This window comes from Macaca nemestrina, chromosome 4 (assembly GCF_043159975.1).
Source record: "Macaca nemestrina isolate mMacNem1 chromosome 4, mMacNem.hap1, whole genome shotgun sequence".
NCBI classification, from domain to species: domain Eukaryota; kingdom Metazoa; phylum Chordata; class Mammalia; order Primates; family Cercopithecidae; genus Macaca; species Macaca nemestrina.
In genome coordinates, this window is record NC_092128.1 from 6,174,943 (window position 1) to 6,186,475 (window position 11,533).

The 11,533-nt window shown below is 39.9% G+C and overlaps 1 long non-coding RNA gene across 1 annotated transcript in view; it reads right to left on the reverse strand.

Moving 5' to 3' along the window:
* Positions 1-10,305, reverse strand: part of LOC139362682 (uncharacterized) — a 32,375-nt gene extending 22,070 nt beyond the window's left edge. Inside the window, exon 1 of the long non-coding RNA XR_011621836.1 lies at positions 9,517-10,305. This is a non-coding gene — a long non-coding RNA (uncharacterized lncRNA). The remainder of the gene's footprint in view (positions 1-9,516) is intronic.
* Positions 10,306-11,533: the final 1,228 nt, after the last annotated feature.

The window sequence follows — 11,533 nt, forward strand, 5'->3', positions numbered from 1 at the left end:
GAATTTCATATTGATTAAAGAGATAATTACAAAGAAAACACAATAGTCATGAATCTTCAGGCACATAACAAACCATCAAAATATCTACAGCAAAAGATACATAAATTCAAGGAGAAACTGGAAAAGCAGAAACACATTTCTCAAAAATAGATTCAATTTTTAAAATGAGATTTTAGAATTTGATTAACAAGACTAACGAATTTGGTATAATATTGACTAATTATAAAATTTTACACCCGAAACCAAAGTAAGCATTTTAAAGGACTAATAGGATATTTAATAAGAATTTTATTAGTTAATAAACATAATCTTCATACGTTCTTCCTGAAGTAGAAATCATACAGAACATGGTTTTTAAACATTACTCAACGAAACTAGAAAAGAAGAATGAAGAACAGGATAGTCAAAATAAATCTAAGCACATAGAAAATATAAAATACTCAAATCTTTTGGACAAAAGAAGAAATCAAAATAAAAACTGCAAATCTCAGGTGAGTGTAAAGAAAAAAGAGGCCAGGCCAAAATCAACAGCTTTCCACACTGGACAACTGTGTGCATTTGTCTGTAACTTGCCTGTTAATTGCCTGTATCCCTTTTCTATTCAGTTGATGCCTTCTCATCTATACGTGGAGGGAAATCCACCCTTTGTTATCTGTGTTGCCCGTGCTTTCTTTCAGAGTTTCGCTCCTATTTTGATTTTCTTTTCTGGTGTCTTTACACATACATTTTAAATTTTTATGTGGCTAGGACTGTCAGTCTTTTTCTTTCTGTGTTTCTAGTCTTACTCAAGCAGATACTCCTCCTCGGCCCACATTACAAAACTATTATCCTCAAATTTCTTGTTTTCAGTCACTTATATTTTTATCTTTAGTACATTTGAAATTTATTTTGTGTATGATTGGTATAAGAGGTCTAGTTGCTTCTCATAAGAAGCCAGTTATGCCAGATCGATCGAGTGGGGTTCCTTTCCCCTTTGACGTGGACAGCAATCTTGATAACGTATTTAATTCTGTAGTGACAGTTCCCTCTGGCTCATTCTCCTCCCTCGTCCACTTTTAAAGACTCTTGTGATTATACTGGGTCCACCCAGGTAACCTAGGATCACCTCTATTTTATGTATGTATGTATATATGTATGTTGTACTGTTGCTGCTGTTAGTAGTAGGGACATCATTTATTCTTTATTCTTTATTTCCATAGGTTTTGGGGGAACAGCTAGTGTTTTAAAGGACATGAATAAGTTCTTTAGTGATGATTTCTGAGATTTTGGTGCACCCATCACTTGAGCAGTATGCACTGTACCCAATGTGTAGTCTTTTATCCCTCACCCCCTCCCATCTTTCTCCCCAAGTCCTCAAAGTCCATTGTATCATTCTTACGCGTTTGCATTCTCATAGCTTAGCTCCCACTTATAAGTGAAAACATATAATGTTTGGTTTTCCATTCCTGAGTTTCTTCCCTTAGAATAATAGTCTACAATTCCATCCAGCTTGCTGTGAATGCCATTATTTCATTCCTTTTCATGGCTGAGTAGTATTCCATGGTATATATATACCACAATTTCTTTATTCACTCATTGATTGATGCACATGTAGGCTGGTTTCATATTTTTGGAATTGCAAGTTGTGCTGCTATAAACATGCATGTGCAAGATCTTTTTCATATAATGACTTATTTTCCTCCGGGTAGATACCCAGGAGTGGGGTTGCTGGATCAAATGGTAGATCTACTTTTAGTTCTTTAAGGAATCTTCACACTGTTTTTCATAGTGGTTGTACTAGTTTACATTCCCACCGGCAGTGTAGAAGTGTTCTCTTTTCACCACATCCATGCCAACATCTATCATTTTTTTATTATGGCCATTCCTGCAGGGGAGCGAGGTGGTATCACATTGTGGTTTTGATTTGCATTTCCCTAATCATTAATGATGTTGAGCATTTTATCATGTATTTGTTGGCCATTTGTATATCTCCTTTTGAGAATTGTCTATTCATGTCCTTAGCCCACTTTTTGATAGAATTGTTTGTTTTTTTCTTGCTAATTTGTTTGAGTTCCTTCTAGATTCTGGATATCAGTCCTTTGCTGGATGTATACATTGTGAAGATTTTCTCCCACTCAGTGGGTTGTCTGTTTATTCTGCTGATTGTTCCTTTTGCTATACAGAAGCTTTTTAGTTTAATTAATCCCATATATTTATCTTTATTTTTGTTGCGTTTGCTTTTGAGTTCTTGGTCATGAAGCCTTTGCCTAAGCCAATGTCTAGAAGGGTTTTTCTGATGTTATCTTCTGGAACTTTTATGGTTTCAGGTCTTAGATTTAAGTCCTTGATCCATCTTAAGTTGATTTTTGTATAAGCTGAGAGATGAGGATTGTTTCATCCTTCTATATGTGGCTTGACAATTACAGGATAATCTCTATTTTAAAATCAGCTAATAAACAACTCAATTCCATCTGCATCCTTAATTCCCCTTTTCCATGTAACCTAATATATCCACAGGTTCCAAAAGTAAGAACATGGACGTTATCTTGCTACCACAGAGTATATGGCTGGACCTGTCACCTCCCTCTCTGAAGCTAGAAGTCCAGGGCTGCCTGTCCCCGCCTGCATGAGATCATGAGGGTGCCCCACCTGGGCGTACGAACTCAGAGCTTGCATGCTCACTTGCTACACAGGCATGAAAAGACTTAAGAAGCAAGAGAGGTGGGGAGCAAAGGGCCCTGCTCCTGCTAACCAGAGTTCAACAGGTGCCAGATGAAACCAGTTTAGCCATACTTAACAAACCAGTTGCTCTTACTTGCATGGGTAGGGAGTGAACTAGTGGCCAATCAGACCAGAAGTCCTTCCCCTAGGCAAGCATTCATTGATCACTTGCCTCCTTGCTCTCACATCCATTACCTCCACTTCCCCTATTTGCTCTGTGTTCAGGACATTCCATTTTCCAGGTTCCCATGCCAAATGGCTTTCTGGTGATTTTGGCCAACAAGAGGTGCATGTGGAAGACTGAGGAGGAAGGAAAAGGAGGAAGGGAATCAGGCTTTACTCCCTCCCTCCACTGCCTCAGGCCGATTTCCAACTTCTTCATCAATAGGTCTCACCAAAGTCTTCTCCCTAGATCTTCCAGAACCTGACAAAAGGCCCCAGATCCTCGATTGTGGTCACACTACCTCCTTCAATTGTCCCCTCACACACAGACAAGGCAATGTCTTCCTGCTGTTCCTAATCCATCTATTGCCTTAGTGTCCTACTTGACTTTTCCGGTTTTTGTCATCGATGGACACTGTTCCCTATATTCAGTTCCCTCTGTTCAAAGATATAGAGTGGTTTCTGCTTCCGTGGGTTTGAACTAATATATGGTAGTAAATTCCCTCTCGAAAACATGAATGTAATAGAATCAAGGCCCAGATATCTAAAACAGCTATCATTAGAGTCAAAAGTAAGTAGAACTTCACAGGGGCACATAGTAGCTCCAACTGCAAAAGTAGATGACTAAAGACAAAAATTATCAAAATGCTTTCAGGGCTGAATTTTTCAGATAGAAAATATTACTGCCACTGTCTCCATTTCCAGACTGATTCACTTACACAATGCAGTCCTTGTGCATAAGCCGAGCTTGTGTGTGTCAAGAAGTAGCGATGCTGTAAGACACAACGACCTAACATTGGGGTTTACACAAATAAGCTAAGGGGCCAGTTTAAAAAAATAAAATGTATATGCTCCAACTTCAAACATTTAGAAGTTCTAGGTGAGGCCCCTAATCTGCATTTCAGTACACCAAGTGATTCTGACACCCGTATTCCATGGACTACGTGCTGAGAAACTCAATATGATCCGTGATCTCCAGAAGGTTATTTCAATGTTCTTGGCCTCAGCTTCCCCACCTGTCACATAGGAATGGATACAACAACCTCAAAAATATGCCATAGGATTAAAAAACCTCCTATATTATAAAGCATCCGGTCTATGCAGGGTAAGGATAGCAAAGGAGAAAGGGATTGCATGCATCCTACACATTAATTTTTGCTGAGTATTCAAGACAAGCATCATTCTTTGATATTCTTATTTTAACAACATATTTTAATGTCTTGGGATATTAATATTGGTGATGCAGATCTGTACTCAGAATGTGTCCCAAATTTCTTGAGTTGATACAGAATAGAAACAGTTAATCCAAGCCCAATATCAATTTAAGTTAGAAAGTCTCTACTTCTGGTATAACTTAAAAAGTTATCTGACAGATAAGAGATATCAGCCGTATTTTTTAAAAATGCTTATTAACTTTGCTATCTGGTACACTAAACTAAATTTTTTAAAAAACCTCAGAATATTTAATTAAGACTAGTTGAATTATTTATGTTGAGGGAATCAGTTCATAAGGCCCAATAATCTTTTAAAAGTTACTTCTTTTAAATGTAGTTATAAAATGTTAAAAACTACTCTGTTAACAACTCTTCAGAAGCTAAACCTCACCATCTCCTGCATTCCTGCCCTACCCTCAGAAATTAGCCAATTGAAGAACCAGCCAACATACACAGCAATTTAGAGATCCCTTGATAATACAGCATCCAATTGTTACTTAATCATGAATAAAATGGTTTTAAAGTGAGTTAACATGCTAATAGCATCAACATTAACAGCCCCATTTATTTTTCACATTATGTGAATAATTTGTGGGTAGAGCTCTCTGCCTGAATGGAGCTTTGTTGTCTCACTGGGTAAATATCCCACAAATCCCACCCATTGCACAATCTGCCACACAGATATGTGCACACACTTCTGCAAAGTATTAGGGTGGGAATCAGGGTCAAGCAGAAGTAAAAATTGTGATGCATATGAGCATGGAGATGTAAAAAGGAATAGTAGAGAATTGGAGGGAATTCTAGAAAATAAACAGCAAATCAATTGTCTTTGTTTGGAATCTATGATTTTCAAAATCTTTTACAACCAGGAAATGTTTCCAGTGGGGGGAAAAATGTGTAATACCTCAGTGTCTCAGAGGAGGTTGGATTCAAAAGTACCAAGAAAGCCTTGGGATGGCCACCATGCCACAGGTTTGGAAATAGAGAATTTGACAGCTATAGGTAGTTACAGACATCTATGAGTAGGGGAGAGAGATTGCAGTAATAAAGTGTCCCAAGTCCAGTGCTTTCCACAAAGAACACTGGCAATAGAGGTCCACACATAAGGGAGCAGACTTTGTGTCCATGTCCGCATCCTTGGTCAGTGAAGACGCAGTAACAAGGCAGATCTTCCTTCCCTCTGCCCTTCCTTAGAATGGAAGCCTGTTCTACAGATATATGGAAGCTTCTATAATTCTGAGACTCTGCATAAGTCTAGAATTCCAAAGACAAATTCAAAATAAGAATGCAGGTTGAAATAAGAAATGTAAGGGGAACTATGCTACAACTAGATCAGGTAAGTCAACGAAGCAGGAAAATTAAATGTCAAAGAAATATCCATCCAGCCACTAACCCACTATCTGCCTGAATAACTAGAAAGATAGAACTAATGAAAACTGAGCTTAGCTCTGCAAAATGTAAGTCATTTCTGTATCTTCCATGAAAGACAAAGAAAACCAATGTTAGGAACCTGACTAGCTATTTTTCAGAAGCTCTTTAACAACAGGCCAGTAACACAGTAGCCAGTTAATGTTTGATATGCAGTGGAAACCACACCACCAACATATCCATCTAATTGTTCAAACATTATTATCAAGACAATCACAAAGGATATGATAAAGTTATTAAATGCTATCGCTCAACTAAGAATTTTCTGGAAATTTGTTCACTGATAGCCTGTGGTGTGGGTAAAGCAAATAAGTTCTATTAAAATGGTCACTTAGTGACCTGGAAGAATCCCCGATGTTGCTGGGTTCCCTGCAGAAGACAGACATCAGAGACAGGAAGCTACAAATTGCCTTTGGTCTAACTACTGATATGGTAAAGTTCTAACTAGTAATTATTTTCCTGTATTAGCAGTGCACACACATACAGACACACAAATACCCTTGCCAATAGACTCTAGGAACACAGTTACACTTGGGTAGGGGTCTTCCAACAGTCTGTCAACTATCAAACCTGAAAACACAGCCAGCTTCTCTGCAAAGACAATCAGCACTTTCCATTCCATTTGCACATAATATAATGATTATAATGTATACTATCAAAACAACTAACATTGAGCACTTACTATGTTCTAGGCACTATGAAAGGTGTTTTATATATAATATCTCATTGAATCTTTACAATAGCCTTTTGAAACAAGCCGAGAAGTTCTTATAATTCCCACAGTATCAGCAGACAATCAAAACTCGTGAGTCGCAAGTGCATTAACCCAAGATTGCCACGCTAGCAAAGACAAAACAAGACCTGAATCCAGCCTTTTAGGTCTAAACCAGTGTTCTTTATACTATCACAGAATTTTTTTAGTAAACATTATTTATTTCCATTTTTTTCTCCATTGTACTTCAGAGTACACTATTTTCTTAACTTTCTATTTTGAAAAAAGATTCACAGATCAAAGGGTACAAAGTTGAGTTATATTCAATGAGTAAGTCTAAACATCTAATGCACAGCATGAGGATGGTAGTTAATAATATTGTACTCTGAAAATTTGCTAAGAGAGTAGCTTTTAGGTGTTCTTACCACACACAAACACACATTAACTATGTGAAATAATAAATATGCTAATTGGATTGAGTGTAATAATCATTTCACTATGTGTGTGTATATATACATTTATATATTATACATGTTATATATATTTTTATATATAATCATTTCACTGTGTGTGTGTATCTATATATATATCAAAACATCATGTTGTATGACTTGAATATATACAGTTGAAAAAAAGATTCACAGGAAGTTCCAAGAAACATACAGGGGAGTCCTATGTACCCTTGGCCCAGTTTCCCCCAAGGGTAACATCTTGCCTAACCACCCTAGAATACCAAAATCAGGAAGCTGACATTGATATAATCCACAGAACTTATTCAGATTTCACCAATTATGCATGCACTCATTTGTGTGTGTTCACATAACTCAATGACATTTTATCACACATGTGGTTCCAAGTGGCTACCACCACAATCAGGATTTCCAACATCATCACAATGCTCCCTCAGCTAGCCCTTTTATAGACACACCTACTCCCTCCCCTTCATCCCTAACCCCTGACAACCACTAATTTGCTCTCTGTTTCTGTAATTATGTTTCTCAGTATTTGTAATTCATTTCAATATTCATAATTATATGACCAAAGTCATATTTTAAATATCACGTAGCACATACCCTTTTGAGGTTGACATTTTTCACTCAACATCATTCCCTGGAAATTAATCCAAGTTACTGTAGGGATCAATAGCTCACTCCCATTTATTGCTGAATAGTATTTCACGGTATAGTTGTGCCAGTTTGTCTAGCCATACATCCATTAAAGAACATTTGGTGGTTTTTAGCTTGGGGCTTTTGAAAATAAAGCTGCTATCACATTCGAGTACAAGTTTCTCCATGAAAATAAGTTTTCATTTCTCCGAAATAAATGGCCAAGCATGCAACTGCTAGGTTGTATGGCAAGTCCATTTTATGAAGGTTTACGAAGAACTGCCAAACGATTTTCAAAGCAGCTGTACCAGCTCACATTCCTAGCAGCAATGTGCAAGTGATCTGGTTTCTCTGCACCCTTGACTAGCATTTGGTATTATCATTATTTTTCACTTTATCCTTTCTAATAGGTATGTGGTAATGTCTTACTGTGGTTTGTTTGTTTGTTTGTTTGTTTGTTGTTTTTTGGTTTTTTTTGAGATGGAGTCTCCCTTTGTCACCCAGACTGGAGTGCAGTGGCACAATCTCAGCTCACTACAACCTCCACCTCCCAGGTTTAAGTAATTCTCCTGCCTCACCCTCCTGGGTAGCTGAGGTTACAGTCACTAACCACCATGCCCAGCTAATTTTTGTATTTTTAGTAGAGTCGGGGTTTTGCCATGATGGCCAGGCTGGTCTCGAACACCTGACCTCAGGTCATCCACTTGCCTTGGCCTCCCAAAGTGCTGGGATTGCAGTTGTGAGTCACCGGGTCCAGCCTCATTGTGGTTTCAGTTTGCATTCCCTAATGACTAATGAAGTTGGATATCTTCTCGCATCATGAAATATCAGTCTGTGTTTTATCCATTTTCTAATAGAATGTTTATTTTTTGAGAGTGGAGAGTTTCCTATATATTCTAGATTCAAGTCCTTTGTAGAACACGTGATTGCCCACAGACTTGGATACTTGTCTGTAATACTTGGGAGCTGGTAAGGGCTTTAAAAATGAAATTCCATCATGTTGTAGCTCATGGAATTAAACGTATCAGGAATGTAAACACTCACCGTGCACTTCATCAGGGATCCAGCAGAAAGCCTGAGCCTGGCTTTCACAGAAGCAAAATCTAGAGACATTAGACCAAGGATATTCAAGCACAGAACTGTGAGGTGTGGACAGCACCTGCGAGGAGGGTGTAGCCTGAGGGAGATGCTCTAGGGTGGGCTCCAGGGTTCCTCCTCACCCCACCGCCCTGCCTCTCGCCTGCGGGGCTTCTCACCATCTCTGCAGCTCACGCGCCACCTTGTGGGCCCTGCGAGCTCAGCAGGACCCTGCAGAAAGCAGGCTCGGCTCGTGCTTGGAAAACACCTGGTGTGTTCTCACCCAAGCTCGCCTCCAGGAATGATCTATGCACCACACTGTCTACCCTTGGGACATTCATCTCCTACAACTGCTTCCAAGAGGAAAACTAGTTTGGGTAGTAATCACTGGTTTATTCTTTGTGATTGATAAACCACCAGAAGAGTGGGAGATAGCTGAGAGGCCCCGAACGCAGGGGAATCCCGTAAACTACACATACCCAGGCCTACGGGTCTCCTCCTGTGGCTGCATGCTCGCTCTACAGACTGCTGCTTGGCAGATGGAGCTCACCTGCCCAGCAGGACATTCACCTTGAGAAAGGGGATCTCAGGGCAGCCTTTCTTTGACTATTAGGATAGAGGCTCCAATGGGCTTTTCTCCTGGTGTTGCCACTGATGTGTGCTGTGTTGCAAGAACATGCACCAGGAAAGGCCAAGCTCAATTCCTGTTTCATTTTAAACAATAAGAATGTAAGAACCAAGGGAAACAGTGACTGCATTAACTTTTTCCTTTTGAATGAAAAATAAAGATTTGTATCTGACACAGGCTTAACCAATAGCACAAACATTCAAAATGGCAGCAGTCATCATAATTACATCATCTAGCCCAGGAGCTTTTCTGTAAATAGAAACTTATATTGCAACCCAAACATGTAAGGAACATAAATGTGGTGGGAAGCAGGAAGAGGGGAAGGGAGTATGAGCCCAGGGGCCCCCAAGACCTCTCAACGGCAGATCCAGAACAACTGAGAAACCCACTACCATGTTGTAAATGGTAAAAGGGATCCAGAAATAATGACCTCCCAAAAGGCACATGACTAATTAGGGCAGAACCAGGGTTAGAATCCAAGTTACTTACCTGGTTCCTCATGAAACCTTCATGCTAAATATTTGGTGTCTCAATACCTTGTTTCAATGGACTCTTCATGCCAGAGATCAAGGTGTTTTCTTCATGGGGCATGAAACAGCATTGTCACTTTCTCCAAGTCTAGCAAAAAGCTGAAACCGTAAAAGGAGGAATCATGCCATACAGGAAAGTACCCACAGGTCTTTTTTCTAAGGTCTCCAGAAACCCAGCCTGGGTTCTTACTGCCGCACCCTCCCAGACACAGAAAAGGAAACTGTTACAGGCATTCCTTCCCTTTGGTCTTTGCCTTCGGTGAGTCTGTGGAGAAAAGCCTTTGCCACCTCACAACAGCCCCAAATTTTCCTATTCTTCTCCGTCATTGGATCACTATGGAGACGCTGAAACAGCTGAGCACAAACTACAGCTCTGAGGGAAGGGCTCAGAGGGGCAATTCTGAGGGTGAAGGAGGGAATTCATCTACCCAGAGGGCAGAGGGAGGGATAAGGGGTTATGCAGGAGAGGGCCTTCAATGACGGGAAAGCACAGAAGTCCCGCCTCCCAGGATGGAGAACAGATAGTTAGAAAAGGGATGAACACTGCACAGTGACAGCTGAGTTCCAGGCCTTTACCTTTTGCTGACAGCCGGGCCTGAGGGAGCAAGTCCTATCTTGGGAGGAAATCAGATGTCTACCTTCTGGCCATTTGCCTGTGGCCCAGAGAATTAATATCAGACAATTTCATTTTAGCAGACTTTTGCAAACTCCACCAAATTGACAGATACGAATTTCTTTTCTTCAGGATTGCTCTTTCTAACCCAATCAACAGAAGATGCTGAGTCATGGCAGAACCCGAATCACAACATTTGCAGAGAGGAGCACAGAGCAGTGGACCTGGACCGTACACGAAGTGAACACCGAGCCTGATCAAAAAGAGTATGTTCTACTTTCACGACCTTGGGTCTCCAAGAAGTACAGCTCCCTGTGTAAAGAGGGCTTTCAATCCCTTGTCATCACCAGAGTTTGGAACCAATTATATTTCACCTGGCCCCAGAGGTACCTATGTTAATTAAGACAACAGCAGCTGCTAAATAGCTCACCCTTGAAACCTCAGTGGTCTAACTCAATAAAAGTTTGTCACCCAGTTAAAGTCCAAAAGGAATGTTGCTGGTCATTGAGTGATGTTCCTTGAAGTGATACTTTATAAACCAAGATTTCTTCCATTCTGTGTCACTTTCAGTTACCACCCACAGTTTCAGAATTCACCTGGGAAGGTAAAAGAACGGGAATAATTGCCCTGGGGATGCTTGGATGGGCCAGGCCTTGAAGTGGCGCATGCCAATTTCACTCGCATTCTATTGGCTAGAGAGCAGTCATATGACCAGACTGAACTGCAAGGGATTCTGGGAGATGTAGTCCAACTGCCCAGGAAGAGGGTGCCAACACAAGGCAGTCTCAGAAGTCACATGGTCACTTTGGTATAATTTTCCCTGGTAAATTTTTCTGAGGCCACTATGGATATCCTGGACTTCTGTGCAGAAAAATGTGTAAAAGTACTTCCATAATGCCTTTCCAGAACCTGCTAGTGATGTTATTTGAAATACTTAATTTTAGAGAACAGGGGAATACATCAGTAAACCATTTTAATTGTGTACTACTTTAGAACTTGCAAAATGATTTATCATTCTTTCATTTGATTTTCTTAGCGCTCTTCTCTCAGTGTCTATAAGATTCATTCAGTCAGAAAATATTAACTGATTTCCCATTTTGCCAGGCTCTGGTCTGGGCACTAGAGATGTAGTGGTGAACAGAAAAAAAGACCCCTGCACTCATTTTTCCTATATCCAAGGAAAAGCAGCTTATATTTACAAGTTTCAGGGGCTAAGAGTCCCAAAAAACAAAACTAGGATGAAATGATGGAGGATAAGGCCACATGGGGTAAAGTATGTGTTAAAATGTTCTTGGGATTTTGTTTTAATCAGTGTGGTAAGATGACAGACATAGGGACAACTGCCTTGAAAAAAGAGTTTATT